The 19,610-nt window shown below is 32.8% G+C and overlaps 1 protein-coding gene across 1 annotated transcript in view; it reads right to left on the bottom strand.

Annotated features, from left to right (window-relative positions):
* The window catches only part of LOC123703893 (homeobox protein OTX1-like), a 61,075-nt gene extending 41,811 nt beyond the window's left edge, over positions 1 to 19,264 (bottom strand). The window contains exon 1 of the mRNA XM_045652083.1: positions 18,933 to 19,264. The gene's annotated coding sequence lies outside the window, so the exon portion shown is untranslated. The remainder of the gene's footprint in view (positions 1 to 18,932) is intronic.
* Positions 19,265 to 19,610: the final 346 nt, after the last annotated feature.

Below are 19,610 nucleotides of genomic sequence, written 5' to 3'. Positions count from 1 at the left end.
CGCGAACTGGTCCACGGGTGGACGCAAACTGGAATTTTTGGACGCGAACTGGGTAAAACGCCTAATTCTGCTATTTGTCTAGATAAATAAAAACCACATGATATTTCCAACACAATTGAAAGTAAATCTTAAAATAGACTATGTAATAAACACGTTACATAAATTTTGTGTTGAAATTTGTTCTGGAATATTTTTATTTTCTCCTTCAAACTTTCCAACTGCACTAAGTGGACGCGAACAGGCGCAATTACCCTATGTAATTTATAAACTACAGAAGATAGCTAGGTGCAATGACCTAAGTACCTACATAAGTTGTCGCAAATATCACAAACTTTGAAATTAAAATACCCAGACCTACCTATCACTACCTGCATAGTATAAAACTAAGACGCTTTCTCTGTCCCTATGTCCCTTTGTATGCTTAAATCTTTAAAACTGCGCAACGGATTTTGATGCGGTTTGAGTTATTCAAGAGAAAGGTTTTAGTATACAATAATTTATTAGGTTTTAGACAAAGCGGGCGAACCCGCGGCAGTAAGCTAGTATAAAATAAGTTTTGTTGTATTGATAGAAAATAGAAATACTTAACGGTCAAAGTTTAATAAGAGATGATAAATCTCGGGTTCTATTCTCACTAGACAAATTAAAAATATCATTGAGGATGCTGTTCACCTACTTCCATCTAAAATTCGATAATTGAAATGTAAAAATAACAATTTATTACACACCTTGTATCTATAAATTAATATTTTCCTTTCAAAAAATCTAGACATTAATTTCACGGTTCTTCCAGTCAATATCAACAAAAACGCTCAAAATATTAAATACAGTAGCATTTCACAACCCTAGTAAGCGCAAACAGTAAACAAATCAATATCAGAGCGAGAGGCACCAGAGCGGGACGGAAGATGGGCGTGGCCAACCCGCCCAAGTCATACAACTTCATAACTTGGTCGAATAATACTTGAATAGTTTGCGAAATTATGGTCGGGTTATACTTTAGTAAGTTCGTAGTTCGTACAGCTAACTGCTAAATATAAGTTAAATGTCTTTGAGAAGTTTTATAATTATGCGTTGATTTGTTTAACTCTTTATTAAAGTATGCAAACATATATATTTAAACATACCTACTTAAGTACCTACCTATTTATAGGCCAATAAAAAGAACAGTCAATGCTATAGTTATTTCTATCAAGCATATAAGGACTTAACATATAATTTATTATTTAACCTACATGCAATGCCAGTCTAGGTATGAAAAAACTATATATTTTCTATTTTGTTCCTTCACTAGGTAGGTAGGTACCTACATATAACATAGTATAAAACATAGTCGCTTTCTCTGTCCCTATAATGTCACTATGTCCCTTTGTATGCTTAAATCTTTAAAACTACGCAACGAATTTTGATGCGGTTTTTTTTAATTGATAGAGTGATTCAAGAGGAAGGTTTTAGTAAGGTTTTAGTAGGTATATAATTTATTAGGTTTTAGACAAAGCGGGCGAAGCCGCGGGCGGTAAGCTAGTACCTATATTCTACGTTATATTCATTACGATAAATAAGTTATCTATTCACAACACGAAGGTAACTATAGGTATCAAAATACGTGTAATTTTTGTATCAATTTCAAATCGAAATATTGAAATTCATATGAAAACGTACCATCTATCTATAGGTAGATAAGTCGATAGATAAAAATATAATTACTTATTAATGAAAACAGTAAAACATACAATATAATAAAATGTAGCATTGTTATCTCTTATCACTGATAACAACGTAACAATAAAATATCAAACGTAGGTATATTAAAATGAATAATAAGCGAATCTTACGCAGTAATTCTTTATAGGTATTAGTCATCCAAATAATCATTATTATCATAATTTACTAGCTGGCGCCAGTTGTAGCGCCAGTGACTATTTTACGCTCAAAGACCTAAATAGTTCACTATACATTAAGAGAAATAATACTAGTTTAAAAAAACACGCTTAAATTCATTTGACGACGCGGTTGGCGCAGTGGTAAAGTAACTGCCTACTGAGCCGACGCCGACGGTCCCGGGTTCGATCCCCGGTCAGGGCAAATATTTGTGTGATGAACTCAATTATTTGTTCTTGGGTCTGGGTGTTATTATCTATATATGTATTTATTAAATATTATATTTATCGTCGCCTAGTACCCACAACACAAGCCTTAATTGAGCTTACTGTGGGACTAGGTCGATTTGTGTAATAATGTCCTATAATATTTATTTATTTATTTATTATTCATGAAATTATTGTATTCACCAGTCCTTGATAAGTGTACAAAGTTTGAATTCAATTTGTACGTTTAAAGTGGGTCAAAATCGAGTGTAAAGTCTGTTACATTACAAACATACAGGTGAAGCTAATAAAAGCGTGTTGGTTATCATCTAGGACCTAGGTTATTACCTAGTTAGGATTTCGGATACTAGCTTAGATGCTTAGATACTAGCTTACCGCCCGCGGCTTCGCCCGCTTAGACTTAAACCTAAATTACATACTAAAATCTATTCCTCTTGAATCACTCTATCTATTAAAAAAAACCGCATCAAAATCCGTTGCGTAGTAGTTTTAAATATTTAAGCATACATAGGGACAGAGAAAGCGACTTTGTTTTATACTAAGTACCTATGTAGGTAGGTAGTGATGCCAGTTTCATTAAATCGCCACAGCGAGACAGTGCCGAAAGCTGAGATCAAATGAAAAATAATAAATGCAAATAAATTGAATAATTCAGTAATTTATCGTTATTTCTAATTTTAAAGATTTTAATTTCAAGATTTTAATGTGATTGCAATACAAATAATACCTCCTACAAACATTGTAAATACGAATGTTTCTAAGGACGGATGTTTGTTACTCTTTCACGAAAAAACTACTCGACGGATTTTAATGAAACTTTACAGTAATACCTAGTTATAGGTTATAGATACATCAGAATAATACCTACATGAACTATTGAAATTTGAAATACTTGATTTTGCCGGCGGGTTCGTTCGCGGGGGACATCGCACGGCACAGCTAGTTTATAATAATTGTTATAATAGGTACCTGTATAGAAAAATATACTTATTACAGAGCCCGGAAATACCGCGTCACTCCACTAGTTTTATTCCAACAAAAACCGCGTCATTTCACTAGTTTTATTGGTTAGAAATTCACAAAAATCTATTGTAACTCTTTAATTGTACTAACTATTACGTGACTGAATAAAGACATTTTTAAGATTTGCAACCCACGTACGTGTTAGTAACAAAAAGTTTGATTTTATGCGTGTGGTCTCAAAAGGTAACTTTCGTAGAGGTTTTTAAAAATGGTTATTTTGTGCAAAACATGAATGAAAACACATGAGGAACATAGCACCTACAGGTAAGTAGTTTTTTTATAAGTCTAGGAATGTAAGGAATTATGAATCAGAAATAGAAAGTTATTTTTTACTAAGACTTTTTAGAACAATGTGGATTGCCAGTCATTTGCCAGTAAAAATGTCTGCAAGTGGTTTGTAACTTGCATCTTCAAATCTATACTAATATTATAAAGCTGAAGAGTTTGTTTGTTTGAACGCGCTAATCTCGGGAACTACTGATCCGATTTGAAAAATTCTTTCGGTGTTAGATAAGCCCATTTATCGAGGAAGGTTATAGGCTATATAACATCACGCTACGACCAACAGGAGTGGAGCCACGGGGGTGAAACCGCGCGGAGCAGCTAGTATTGAAATATTTGAAGATGCAAGGGACCTAGGTGTAGAAAGACATGGAACAAAAATTCGATTCCGTTCCGACAATTGGCAAAGAAATCTTCATCTATTTTATATTAAAATACGACATAACTTCGACAACATTGAAGCTATTAATAGTCTAGGCTTGTGAGCAACGTTAATTTAATTATTGGATAATTAGTTAATTACTATTCATATTGTAATTTATCTAGGTCAGTCAAAACAACATCTACGTTGCTACAAAATGACATCGTTACAATTTATCTACATATTTAAATCAACAAGCAGAACATAACATATAAGCAACAAAACTTTTAAATTTTGGCGGCAATGTCAATAAATTGTCATAATTGACAGCTCTAATGCTTGCCACTTGGAAATTAAATTAAAAATAAAACCGATTTGAAATTGGAACGTCCGTCCCGCCGATATGCGGTGACAGCTATATTTTTTTTTCACCAATGCTGGCAAAGGAGAAGCACTACAGCTAATTACTGTTATTATCCCAAAGAACGGGTGGTTATAAGGGCGTCACGGGGTGTTACAAACACCGGGGGGCATGGGCGTAGTATTTATTATTATCCATGTATGTAACCGAACATCTGCCTGACAAAAAATTTATTGTCTATGGCCCTTTTTGAGCTTTTTATTCTGTGGAACGTAGATAATGGCGCGTTTTTTAACAATAGGGATGATATATATAAATATTTTTTTCACGATTGTTAAAAAATAATTTAATACCTAATTTACTAGGTACGTAAATGTAACGTAAATGTACATCGATCTATGCTTTATTTATATTATCACCAAATGTCTTATTTCTCATCTCAACCAATGATATCGATTATTTTAATGAATGTTTTACATTATAGTTATATATATGATTCGGCTAGATTTACATTAAGCAAGTCTAGACGTTGAGCCCAACTTATATACCAAGAAACAGTCAACAGCACAAAATATTGTTATCTACTTTACAATTTAAAAATTAATCTCAAGTCTATCAAGAAAATTTCATCGACCAATTCAAATAGGTAGAATATCTTAACAAACATAGCCTTTAAAATATACCACAAAAACATCAATGATCAAACTAACAACCTTATTTTTAAAATTTAAAACATGCTGCTATAGAAATGTTCAAGTTCGTATACAGTATACACGCGTAACACAGTAGCATAAAAGATCTGCTGACTCATAGTTTGTATCCAATTAGTCCCAAGGTTCCAAAGGAATAAAGGCCACAGTAAAAATAACTTATGTTTCACGCCCGCGCCGCGGCCGCGGCCGCGGTTCGAATGAACAAAATGTGTAGAAATAGGAATGAATAAAAATATCGTATATGTTGATTAAAATTTGTAATAGGAAGGAATGAATAAGTTTGAGATGTGTAGTTAATAGACCTACTTAGACCTTTTTATGAATATAATGTTACTTTCTACCGAGAACAGATACTTAGGTATTTTGAAATCCTATTTTCCGTATCAGTAATGATCTAAGTATTTTATTTTGCCTTATTTAGGTACTCTATGACATTCGTCATATTTTTACATTAGGGATATTTTCTGTTGTTTTACTGAGTTAAATCGTTATAATTAACATCTATGACGTCACAACATGGCGCTGGTTCGTTCCCATTCTTAGTTGGATCAATATCAATATAATATTTATATGGCGAAAGAGATTAACTTCTATTTCTATATGTATACTAACACATATTATGTATAAAGCTGAAGAGTTTGTGTGTTTGTTTGAACTTGCTAATCTTAGGAAATACTGGTCCGATTTGAAAAATTCTTTCGGTGTTAGATAGCTCATTTATCGAGGAAGGCTATAACTAGGCTATATAATATCATCTCGCTAAGACCAACAGGAGCGGAGCACCGTGAGTGAAACCGCGGAGCACGGCTAGTATCTGATATGAATCGATAAACATACAACTGTGCCGATAATTGATTAGTTAATTGCAAAAGGAACTAATTCATTTTATATTATCTTTACGTTTGTTATGACAATATACAACGATAAAGCATATTGTACCCTAATCTGTGATCTGAAGGTTGATTTTTGTATGATTCTAGATTAAATTGGTCGAAAATTATGAATCATATGGTTGTCTCCATAAGGTAAGTTTTAATAAGATAATATACCTAGGTATCTATAACATCATGACTAAAGCACTGATTCGATTTTGGCGATATTTGGTTCCGAAAACTAGACCTTGGGAAAAAAATACCTACTTACCTACATCCCTTTAAAAGGGATGAAATAATAAATTTAACACAAGCGAAACCGCAGGAGCAATGTAAGTAGAAATGTTGTTTTTCTATTTCTTTTTCGTTGTAGGTAACATTTGTAGTAAGGTAAAGTACCTAAATGTGTTGCCAGCTTTTGATTACGACTACTGAGTAGGAGGGAAAGGAATGGTAAGATATCACATACCTATTGATAAACAATAGACCAAATTGTTTAATTATGCCTCAGGCTTTGTGATGTACCTACACACGGATAAAATGTAGTCTATATAATTATGTTATTTTACCTACTTATAGCTTCTTTGCGTATTAAACAAATATTATATTGTATGAACTGCAGGTTTGTAGATAAAATCCGAATTAGTATTTTTTATAACTCACACTTTTTAAATATCATAAACTTTATTCTTAACTAGCTGCGTTCCGTGGTTTCACCCGCGTTGTTCCGCTTGTGTTGATCTTAGCGTGATGATATTTATAGCCTATAGCTTTCCTCGATAAATGGGCTACCGGCTATCCAACACTAAATAAATAAATAAATAAATAAATCATTTATTTGCACCATTTTGAGTTACAAAAATTTAATGACCCAGGCTCCTAATATTTTCAGGACTGAGTTGTAAACTGTTTTTCAGGAGCCTGTGTTCACACTAATTTATTATCACTGTTACGATGGCGTATACATACACGAGTTTATTCAGCTTATTCGACATAATTTATTATAATATTATTTGTTACACTGAAAGAATTTTTCAAATCGGACCAGTAGAGAGCTCGTTCAAACAAACAAACAAACTCTTCAGCTTTATAATATTAGTATAGATTTGTTAGTCACACTATTTTTATATCAAAAGCTTTATTTTTAATTTGTTGAAATTCATTATCGCCAAAGAAAATTGCCAGATTTAACAAAATTATTTAAATTGCTGCTTAGTTACAAAGCATTTAATAAATTAATTCTAAACCATTTAAGAAATTCGCAGTCATCATGACGCGACGGCAAGTTTTCATTCAGAAATACATTATTAGATAAATAAAATATTTTAAAATAAATGTTATTTACGAATTAGTAGGAATATTCTTCACAAACTCAAACATTTATTTATTCAATTAGACTTCTTCCAGATCAAGCACTTTTGAATCGTCATTAGTCATTACCACAGGTCATTTACATATTTTTAACACACACACGATCAAATGTTGGCAGAACCAAAAATTCTCAATTGACGTTTTAATTGAAAACATAGCAATTAATCATAAATTATCAACCTTTCATATCTATTCACTGTTATCACAAGTTAGCCAATATTTATCAATAATTATTATCATAATTATCGAAATATACGGATTTTTGAACACGCATAAGTCTCCAATATTGCCCGATTAATGTATTTTATGGTATTTAGATTGGTTAGCGATGATAATTTTTGGTTTAAATTAATGATTTTCCTTCCTTCCTGAAGACAGGCGAATCACACATAGGTAATTATGAGAATATAGTAACATAGATTAAATTAGTAGACACTCATAGGTATTTAGTTTTTACCACTACTTAGATATTTATTTGTCAATATTAATATTTGATATCAAATGTTGTTCTTCAAGGATTAAATCACCTCTAAATTTTCAGTCTCCGAACTTTTTACAAGTCAATCTATTATCGATTTTAATTACCTTATTTCATTTGCGAATTGACTAATCGAGCACATTATTAAAGTTAAATTTTTAATTGACCGCGAATTTGTAACTTCACAGATCAAATATTGCACATCAAAGGCCACAGATTATACGAATCAAACAGACAACACAGGGGGATCTTGGCCATCGCGATTTGTTCTAATAGGCGTTATCTGGCCTCATTAGTTCGACGCACGTGGCTCATTAGTAGCCGTATGTATAGAGAATATAGACCCTAATGCTTGGATATACAAACTATTTTGTTGTTTATAATACTGGCCACTTATAACATTGGATTGACAGTTTTGTTTTTTTTTTATTCGTTTAGCGCAAGGTTTAGCGCGTAGACGGTCTATGGTCTATGGCCTATACTATTTCTTTAGGTAGGTAATGTCTACGGATACGGATACGGATGTCTATTTGATAGTCTATGGCTAGTAGCTACGAATAAATCGAATTTGTATTCAATGTTGATTTATAAAATTATTTAGAAATATTGTTATTGATCCTTGATAAGTAGGTATACAAAGTTTGAATTAAATCGTTCAAAATAGAGTCTAAGAGTCGGTAACATACAAAATATACAGGTGAAGTTAATAAAAGCGTTATAAAAAGATAATACATTGATTACAAAAAGCGTTGTTTATTAATTATATATACCTACTTATTAGATATCTAATAGATTAATTATCATTACTCCATTTCGATGCTCTTTTAATTCCTTTTACAAATTCTTTTATCAATAACGTTCGCACTTGAACACTTGGAAAGTGTGATTATTTTTAATATTATTATCTAAGTCTAAGACACACTGAATAGCTTCTTTACGGCAAATATTTTTGATTGTATGGAAAGTAAGTTAATAATAGATAATATTTTGGTAGATATAACTTTGGATGTTATTTAAAATAAATAACATACCTTCTACATTAGGAACCTATATTTCGAATAAATTGAGAATATAGTTAAAAACATTAAAAGTTATAACACAGTCATATGGATAGGGTACAAAGCAATGATATTGGTCTATAGTTTGAAGGAAGAGTTTTGTCCCCGGTTTTATATATTGGGCAAACTATGGCTTTCTTGAATACGTTAGGAAATTTGCCGCTTGATAGGCTTAAATTACACAAGTGGGCTATAGGTTCTGAAAGAATATCTTTGAAGGTCTGAATTATAGGTGTAGGAATATTGTCATGTCCCGAAGCATTGGTATTTTTGAGACCAGTGATGATAGTGTTTACCTCATATTTATCAGTGGGTGTAAAGGCAAATGAATTAGTTGGACTATCCTTGTCTCTAGCTAGGGTAGCTAGTTCGACTTCTGAGTGATTGAGTTTCTTTAGAGTTTCATTGGCTAGAGCTGATCCAACTGAAACAAAGTATTGATTAACATCATTAAGAGATTTTGTAGGGCAAGGGTTTATACTTAGTAAGTTTGTACAATTGTTGTTAATTTTGGAAATATGGCATGCTTCTTTAATAATGTTCCAAGTTTCTTTCATATTACCAGTCTGCTGTTCAAGTTTGTGTTTATAATAGGTATTCTTTGCTGTCTTAATTAGTTTGTTACATAGGTTTCTGTAATTTCTATATTTTTTTAAGATTTCTTCATCGCATGGTGATTTTTTAGTTTTAGCGTGTAGTCTGTTTCTTATTCTTATACTTTTAATTAATCCTCGTGTAATCCATGGCTTCAACGGGCGTTTACGATTGGGTATTCTTTTTATACATTGACTTCTTTCGATAGCTCTACTTAGTGTAAGTGTTAGATAATTAGCTGCAATATTCGGATCTGTAATTTTATAAAAATGTTGCCAATCTATTTCACTGATAATATTTGATATAATTTGTTTGTTGTATATTGTTTTGTAAGCGTCTGGTTTATGTTTATTTAACTGGTTTTTGTTTAATACTAGTAATATAGGGGAGTGGTCCGTTAATGCTTCAAATACATACGTTTGGCAAGATTTGTTTGTTTTGACCATAAAATGGTCAATACATGTAAGCAGTCTAGTGGGTTTGTCGACAGCTTGTCGGAATCCTTGATAACACATTACGTTCAGGTATTCATATGCATGGTTAGATAAGTTCGATGGTAAAATGTCTATGTTAATGTCACCAGTGAATATAACATTATCAGATTTAATTGAGGATAAAAGATTACAAACCGACTTAGTGTAATTGCTAGGGTTCGAAAAAGATGGTGGTCTATATGAGCACACAATTGAGGTGTTATCGGATACTTTTAAGATAAGGCAGTTGCCGTCATCCAGTAATGGTTCTTCGCTTGTAAATTCTATATTTTTTTTAATATAAGCAATAACACCATCATTTTGATTATAACTATTAAGTGTATGAGTTGAACGGTAATTGTCTATGGGAGGTATTAAGCTATCCTTGTTAATCCAGCATTCTGTGAGAATGACTATATCTATATCAATTCCCAAGCTCTCGATAAAAACTACTAACGAATCGAAGTTTTTATGTACGCTTCTTATATTGACAGTGAGGATTAAGAAATGATTATCCCTTATTTGTGTTCTTTTATGACTCACAAATTCCAATAAATTGCAAGATTCACAACTTATAGCGCATGAAGAATCAAGATCTTCAATTAAACTAGAGTTGAGCTTATCGAATGTTAATAATATTAGAGAAAAACAAATCATTTAGAAACATGACCCATACGTTATGGTGTAGACAAGAACGACATTGTTTTATTTTTAGAATATATTTTTCATTAATAACAGTGGAAAGATCTGTGCGTGTACTGTAGTTTATATTTTTTAGATGTAGTGGTAAAAGTGTATAAATTGATGTGTAGAGGTTAGTAAAACTAATTCGAAAACTAAAATTAAAATCTAGTCACAATGAATTTTTAAGTGAAAGCAGTTGATGCTCATTTTTAATAAGAGATTGTTTAGCGTTGTCTTCTTTCCTTAGAAATACTCTTCCGTTGGATGTCCAACAATATTTATAGTTATATTCATTTGCAAAAGTTCGCGTAAGAAAGAAAAGCTTCCTAGTTTTTGGTGTTAGACTTTCTGCTATATAAATGGGAGTAGTTGAACAGGCCAGACCAATATGACTCGAATTAAATTTGTTGTGAGAAGTTTTATTTTTGTTAAAGTTCTTCAATTTTTCTAGGATTTTGTTCTTGACAATGGTTGATGGAAAGTCTACTAAAATGGTACTTGAATCTTTATTTAGTTTTCCAGAAATTCGTATTATATTTTTGATATCAGATGGTTTTATAGGTACTTGTATGGCGTCGCAGGATTTATTAACAATATCAATACAGTCTGATTGCGATTTAATTAGATTTGAGGGTATGTTACGAAATTCCAACATGGTTGAGCGTTGATTTTTGTGCAAATCTTCAATTTGTTCTTCTAGGGATCTAACATAGTCCATTGTCTCTCTTTTTTCCTTTTGCAGAGCAGATACAACATTATTCAATTCTTCATATCTTTGGGAAATAAAATTTAGTGATTTTTCTATTTCGCCATAAGAATTTTTCATTTCAGCATTTGCTTTTTGGATAGATGCATTTTGTAATTTGACTTCGTTTATATCATCGCTTAATTTGTTTAATATTGCTTCCTGGTCTACTTTCCAAGTTTCAATCTTTGCGAGTATCTCATCTCTAAAATGAACATCAGTTTCCTTACAGGAGTCTTCTTCTTGTGATCCTCTTCTTCTCTTTTGTCTCTTTGTAAGGTTCTTCCTTTTATCTGGGACTTGTGCCTTTAAAACTTCTGTTTCAGAGAGGCAAGAGGCATTATATTGCGGTGGAGTACGTTGCATCTTAAATTGTGGTCGGGAAAGAACAAAAAAAAAATAAAAAAAAAAAATAAAAAAAAAATAGTCAGGTGACCAGTTGGATTTGAACCTCAGACACTCAGGTTGTTATGTGGCGGTCAGTATAGTTCAATGCACTGCCAAGCGTTCGCTGCGATTTTTAGCGAAATTTAAGACCGTAATCTACACTTATTAATTATGTGATTAACTTCAAGGTCATTGAACTTACGACTTAGCGACAGTTGAAATGACTTGCAGATTTCTTTATTTCACTTTTGTTCACTTATTTTAACACTATTGTCTTGGTTCTTACGATTTGAATTATTCTTATTATTTAATAATATTTAGCACAATAACTATTTCAATTCACAGATATATTTTGATCACGAAGTTAAGATTATAAATTATGTTATAGCTTGCACCAACTAAAAAGACGTACGTGCCTGACGAGAGCCGCGAGGAAGTGTGTTATAATATAATAATATTAGAATATTAGATAACACAAATTTCCTCATTAAATTAGACAGTGATTTTAGATGAAATTTCATTATAACTATAAAAGGTAACAAGAAAAAGAAAGACCTAACCGAACCAAAGTAACCTACTCATATGCAAGTAGATAGGTATAATATTATTATTAGACTAGATTTCCGCCCGCGGCTTCGCCCGCGTTTGCAAAGGAAAACCCGCATAGTTCCCGTTCCCGTGGGATTTCCGGGATAAAAACTATCCTATGTGTTAATCCAAGTTACCCTCTATATGTGTGCTAAATTTCATTGTAATCGGTTCAGTAGTTTACGTGAAAGAGTAACAAACATCCATACATCCATATTAGATTAGATATAGGTAGGTACCTACTCACTTAGATAACGTACGTGTACCTACCTAGGTACGTGCGTATACACTTAGGTAGATATACTTATGTACCTATTGTAAAATTTTATACGTACGGTAAATCTATATTTTGTATTTTTAAGGGCCGATTTTTCAATGCTTGGTTAAAACTTATCCGTCCAATAAAGTATTACACGATAATATTAAAATGTCAAGTAAACTGTCAAAGACGGGCATTTAGAATACGTTTTTAAAATGGTAGTTTTATACATTATTCGACGAATAAGTTTTATCCAAGGATTGAAAAATCAGCCCTAAATATAATTTCAATAACAATACATTATTGACAAGGAAACTTCCAAGTCAGCAATTATACCAACACAATGTTACACCCATTCCTGATATATTACAGACAGATAAAATATTAGCTTATAAAGTGGCCAGAAACTACCCTAGTTATTTATAAGGGGTGGGATGTAGGCGTGGTGGGGCCACGCCCCTTAGGGGTAACTTACCCCTAACTTAAACATGAAATGCTTGCAGAGAATTTGAGATTTTTATCAAGATACTATAATACTTGTGGTTCTTTTTATGTTGAAAAAGATTGCAAATATCTAATAGGTAGGTGTATAAAATTCTCGGTCTCTTCACGGTGTTTATGGTAAAATTTCTCCGAAACAGCTCAGACAGAATCGGTCAGATTCTCATGAAATTTTGTGAGCACATCGGGTAGGTCTGAGAATCGGACAACATCTAGGTATTTAGCGCACCCATTTATACTTCTATACTAATATTATAAAGCTGTTGTTTGTTTGAACGCGCTAATCTCAAGAACTAGGTATTGGTCCGACTGGAAACATTCTATCGGTGTTAGATAGCCCATTTATCGAGGAAGGCTATAGGCTATATTATATCATCACGCTAAGACCAACAGGAGCGGAGCCACGCGGGTGAAACCGCGGAGTGCAGCTTGTAATTGATAAGAGTAAGGCAGAACAACGTTTGCCGGGACGTATGTATAGGTAGGTACTTGCCGGGACAGCAAGTACCTATACATAACTAGCATAATATAACTAGCTTTCCACCCGCAGCTTCGCCCGCGCAGTCAAAGAAAAACCCGCATAGTTCCCGTTCCCGTGGGATTTCCGGGATAAAACCTATTCTATTTCCGGGGGTAAAAGCCTATGTCCTTTCTCGGGTATCAAATATCTCTATACCAAATTTCATGCAAATTGGTTTAGTAGTTTAGGCGTGATTGAGTAACAGACAGACAGACAGAGTTACTTTAGCATTTATAATATTAGTATGGATTTAAATTGGGCAAGATATTTCAAGAAAATTATCTAAATTATAAATGATAAGACTTTTAAACGGAAGTGGTCGATTATGATTGATTAATCTTTGTTAATGATAAGTCATATTAGATACCTGAAAAAATGTTATTCTACTTGCCCGTATTTAAAAGTTTACAAGTAACTACTAACTTGTACTTTATTGGACGGATACATTTTAACCAAGGATTGAAAAATCGGCCCTAATTCACATACCTAATTAGTAATTCATGAAAGTAAGGAATTCCGTAAATAATTATCCTTTATTAACTAGCGGTCCGCCCGGCTTCGCCCGTGGTACATATATTTACGTTTTCTCTACTAAAGAACCATCCTCGTACTTCAAGGAATATAATAAAAAAATAATTATCGAAATCGGTCCACGCGTTCACGCGTGATGTAGTGACAACGCAAAACGGGTTTCATTTTTATTTTTTAATATACCTATAGGTACCTAGATTAACTGTTAGTAGGTAGATAGCTAAAATCTTTAATTACATTCCCTATATTATTTAATATTTTATTAGTAGGTAGGTACAATAGATAGGTACCTACCTACCTAACTAATAGCCGAGATTTTTTCTTCAAATAGGGTCATTGCGCCTGTTCGCGTCCACCTGCCTATTCGCGTCCATTTTGCGGATATCTTTTAGAAAATTCACGAAAATAAGTATACTTTAAGTAAAATTGTACTGAGAAAAATTTCCGATAATACCTCAATGTATAAAAGACATGCACACATATTCAAAAAAAGCCTGCGCACCGCCTATCCTATTTAAAAAAAATATTTAATTTTGGCTATTAAACGAAAGAGCTAAAACGCACGGGATTTTGAGAAAAAAATAGTGCGCAGCGTCGCGTTCGACGGTAAGTATCTTATTGTTAAATGTGAATTTTTGAATATGTAACTGTTTCTTTACTTTGCTAACAAAACATGGAATAATATGGATTATAAATCAGCTTATATCTTTTACAATTAATAGCTAATATAAGGTGGACGCGAATTACTACACCGAATATGTAGAACTTCCATTTTGCGTCCACGGTGGGCGCAAACTATACCTATAGTGCATAACAATAGAACATATTGCGTCCACGTTGTTTTTCATTACGTAGCAATGAATTGTTTGTTAAAATATGTATTTAAAATACATTGTAAATTTTTGACTAAGACTACAAGTTGATAATTTAAATTTTCATTCAAATTAGCAAATTTTTGTGCTATTTTTTCATTTTAAAATGGGTATTCTAAGAATGAGACTAGTATCTTTGAGAATGAGAGTCAATAAATCTGTGGTAAAGAAAATAATAGAATAAACAAAAAATAAATTTAATGCCTCAGCCCCCGGAATCACAGACACAATAGAAAATCTATTGTGTCTATTCCCGATCGGGCCGCTCGGTGGTCAATGGGTAGAAACTATAAAAAATATGGTAGGTAGGTAATCTTAATAGAACTGATTTACATAACGTAACTTTGTTTTTTGTTAATTTTTTAGTTCTAATAATAATGAGAAGATAAATAAGTTTTTCCACTTTCCTTACAGTGAATGTTGATTTTAGGGTTCCGAACCTCAAAAGGAAAAACCGGAATCCTTGTAGGATCACTTTGATATCCGTCCGTCTGTATGTCCGTCTGCCGGTCTGTCTTTTTGTCAAGACCCTTTTTCTCAGTAACGCGTGGAGGTATAAAGCTGAAATTTATATTGAATACTCAAGTCTACGGTCCCTTGAAGCAGTTAAAAAATCAAACTTATAAGCCAAAGTAATCAAAAGATACAGCCGTTTATGCTGCATATTTTCGCAAATTTCGACATTCGCAAGGGAATCAAAACCTACAGGGTACTTTACGTGAACACAGACACTTGAAGTTTGGTACGAAGAAACGTCTTATAGCAAAAATAAGGGAAACATTGAAAAAATAATCATTTGCAGTTAAAACATATGAAAAAAAAACAGATTAATACGGAACCCTCGGTGTGCGAGTCCCACTCACATTTGACCGGTTTTTATTAAATAATTATATTCGTAAATAAATAATTTATTAAAATCTAATTTTTATTTGCATTTATCTGATAAAAAATCACCCAATACACTCTTAATTCCTTTTCTAAGCTGGTGGACGCGAACTGGTCCACAGGTGGACGCAAACTGGAATTTTTGGACGCGAACTGGGTAAAACGCCTAATTCTGCTATTTGTCTAGATAAATAAAAACCACATGATATTTCCAAGACAATTGAAAGTAAATCTTAAAATAGACTATGTAATGAACACGTTACATCAAAATCTTCCAAAGATACCCACTGCCCCCGGGGAAGGAGCCGTGGGTTATGTCGGATTCCTACCGACTAAAACCCCACTGTGTTCCGTCGAGCCGCTTTAATGGTACCTACCTACTGTTTCAAGATAGTCATCTGTGATAGTCATGCTCAATCGTGTAAGTTTTTAAAGCAACGTTTGTATGTTTATCTGTCTTTGTTCTATCACGCTTGTAGAATTGTGCTTCCTCGATAAATGAGCTATCAAAAACATAAAGAATTTTTAAAATCGGACCAGTAGTTCCCGAGATTACCGTGTTCAAACAAACAAAATAGATTCGATTGAATTTTCTATGCGTATGGAAAACTTGAAGTAAACTTATGCTTCTTTTTTTAAAAGAACGTGTTAAATTCATATCTATTATCAAATGTTTAAAATTAAAACAAGTGCCTACAAAAACTAATCTTTTTTAGTTTTTTTAGTATCAAAGAACACATGAAAAACGACCTCAAGAAAAACAAGTCTTTAAAAATCTTGGCTTCTCAATTGTCATTATCTAAATAGGTACTAAGTTTACCGATATCCTAAAAACGATGCGATTCAAATAATATAAATAGTTGTTTTTATTTATTTTATAAACACAGTCGGTCATTCGCTATTGTACAATTGAGATTAAAAGTGAGATATTGAACTATTAATTTATTATATTGTCATATTTAATGAAGATGAAAAACGAGTTTTCTTTACCTGTATCTAATAATAGGTGTAGTAGAAGGTAGGTAGGTACTTTGTTTTATACTATGCAGTGATGAATTATTGTCATAGTATGGCTATCAATCCATACTAATATTATAAACTAGCTTCCGCCCCGCGACACCGTCCGCGCGGAAAAATTAAGATTTTTTTTTTTATAAAAACTATCCTATTTTATGCCCAGGATCATAAGGTATAATTACACCAAGTTTCATCGAAATCGAACCGTTAGTTTTCACGTGATGCCTTCACATACAGACAGACAGACAGACAAATTTTTTTTAATCACATAGGTATTTGGGTTTGGTATCGATTCAGTAACCCCTTCTGCTATTTATTGTTTCAATATTTTCAATGTACAGAATTGACCCTTCTACTCTGTGCTTCTACAGATTTATTGTATAGGTAGATGCGAAAGTACCTAACTCTGTCTCTCTGTCTGTTACTCAATCACGCCTTAACTACTGAACCAATTTGCATGAAATTTGGTATAGAGATATTTTGATACCCGAGAAAGGACATAGGCTACTTTTTATCCCGGGATATATGATAGATATCCCGGAAATCCCACGGGAACGGGAACTATGCGGGTTTTTCTTTGACTGCGCGGGCGATGCCGCGGTTGGAAAGCTAGTATTCTATATGTACCTAGGTCAAATTATTGTCTATTGGAAAAGGTTTAAAATTTTAACACAAAAGCTAGCATACGATGATAATCCGTCGATACTACCTTTTCCATTTTACTCTTTATTTCCATATTTTCTATTCAACACTTAACTAACATTCCCAAATCCCAACAACAGAATTTTCCGTCCATATTTTCAATAGTAAAAGTAGGTAGGTACCTACTCAACTATAGGATATTGTATCATTTACTATCGAATCAAAAGAAATTATTCGCGAACATTTGCGAATCATGGTCATAAATTGACAGTATTATTTTTAGCTCTTAAAAATTTATATAGCTGTACCTAGATAGTATATTTCTATACCTAGGTTTTAAACTTTATATCTATAAGTAGGTACTATAGGTAATATACAATGTTGATACAGATTATAGGTATTTTTTAAACTGATAGGTACATACCATCTATTGTACCTATGCGAATAAACTACCTACCTAGGTAGTAGGTAGGTACGGTATCTACTTAAAGCTAGCTTACTTACAAATACTTATCTAAAAATAACCTACTGATTTGTATATATATTATCAATTACTGTACCTACCTACCTATACATTTAATATGATTAATTTGTATTATTATTATAAAATATACCTAATAGGTACCTACCGGACCGAATCATTGCACAGACTAGAGCGCACGCAGTAGGTAGGTAGGTAGTAAAAGTTCACAATATGTATTAAATCCTATGTGGATAAATTAAATGCACACTTGCTGTAAAATAATAATTTGTAATATTATATGCAACATAATGTAATTTATACGAATATTATTAAGTCGTAAATTGTATGCGTTTACGAGGTGTTTCTAAATGACTTTTGGTATCGAAACCAATCAGTAGGCTATCTTGGAAATTACGCGCGCGTCGGCTATTTGAATATCGAATCCTAGAACATTTCTTTTTTTTCATTTCTTTATGGTCAGTTTATTATAAAAAATTATAGTTACATAAGTTTAAAGATAAGTAAAGAAATTGAATAAAAGCACGTTGGTGTTAGTATATTGCTATTAAAATTTGAAAATAATAAAATACCTATAGAATGGATGCAAATAGATAAATAAATAGGCATGTATATATTCTTCGTTAAAATTGTTTTCCTTAAAGCTCAGCTTTAATAGAGATGTAAATTTGACATTTAAAATATACATTCGGACACAAAGATGTGTTAGGTATTTTAGTCCCAGACACAACTAGTTCAATCTACCTAATAGACCTACCTACTTGTGTTAAATACCTAGATAATCGTATTATTACTAAATTCCACTTGTTATTTCGTATCCAACAAACGTTAAATTAATATCTAGTTAAATAATTATAATGTTATGCATTAATAGTGGTTTAATGAAGTAATAAATCATGCGGCTTTATAGGCCTAGGTTAGCCAACGTCACGCCGTAAGCGGGTAGGTATGTAGAAAAACTTATAGGCAGATGATATTGTTTAGTAATATTATTTATGTACAAATAATCGTGTCTATGGTCAAATAAAGGTCAATGAACTGTTTGACAACCTGTCCATTCCAAAACACGAAAAAAAGTGAAACAACAATCGATATTTTCATAATTTTTTGCGCTTTCAACACTTACCTTCACCACCAAAATCCAAAACCAACACGTCGCACTAAAATAAAACTTATTCACTTCAAAATAAGCGATCGACCACTCACGAGCACGCCACAAATATGACGTTCCTATAAAAATTATCTTATCGCAAAAGACGCACTTATCCAAAATTTCCTAATTACACCGTCCTTGATTGTGTTCGCCGCGAATAGAACTGTCAAATAACTTTTTTTTATAATTTTTAATCTATGTGTAAATTCGTTGTCAATACGGGCCGTAGCTGTAATGCGCGGGATACACGGTTCAAAATGTAAAATAGTTCTATTGTATTGTTGCGTCGACACTAACGCGCCGCGGCCGGGGCGAGACTGCCGCGCGTCGTCGCCCCTTGCCTCTCCGCCCCACCCTTATTCCACCGCAATTTTTCAGGTAACAAGGAAAGAAGCGATAACGACTGTTTATTATCTATTTGACGACAGTTTTCTGTTACCTGAGACGAAATTAGTAGTTAAGATGTGGGTGTAAAGAGGCGTGATCGAGGTAGGTGGTCGTTTAGTTTTGCGCTTCCAGAGCGACGGGCGCGTGCTGTTTTTAGAATTTAGAAGCAATTACTTTTATTGCCTAGAAAGTATTTTTAATACAATCGCGTATACCTTAGAGCATTAAAAGGCGTACATACGGATGGCTCCCGATAAATATTGT

The sequence above is a fragment of the Colias croceus genome, chromosome 27 (genome assembly GCF_905220415.1).
Source record: "Colias croceus chromosome 27, ilColCroc2.1".
Lineage (NCBI taxonomy): Eukaryota > Metazoa > Arthropoda > Insecta > Lepidoptera > Pieridae > Colias > Colias croceus.
The sequence above is the reverse complement of the archived record's forward strand: the minus strand, read 5'-3'. Positions and strand labels throughout refer to the sequence as shown.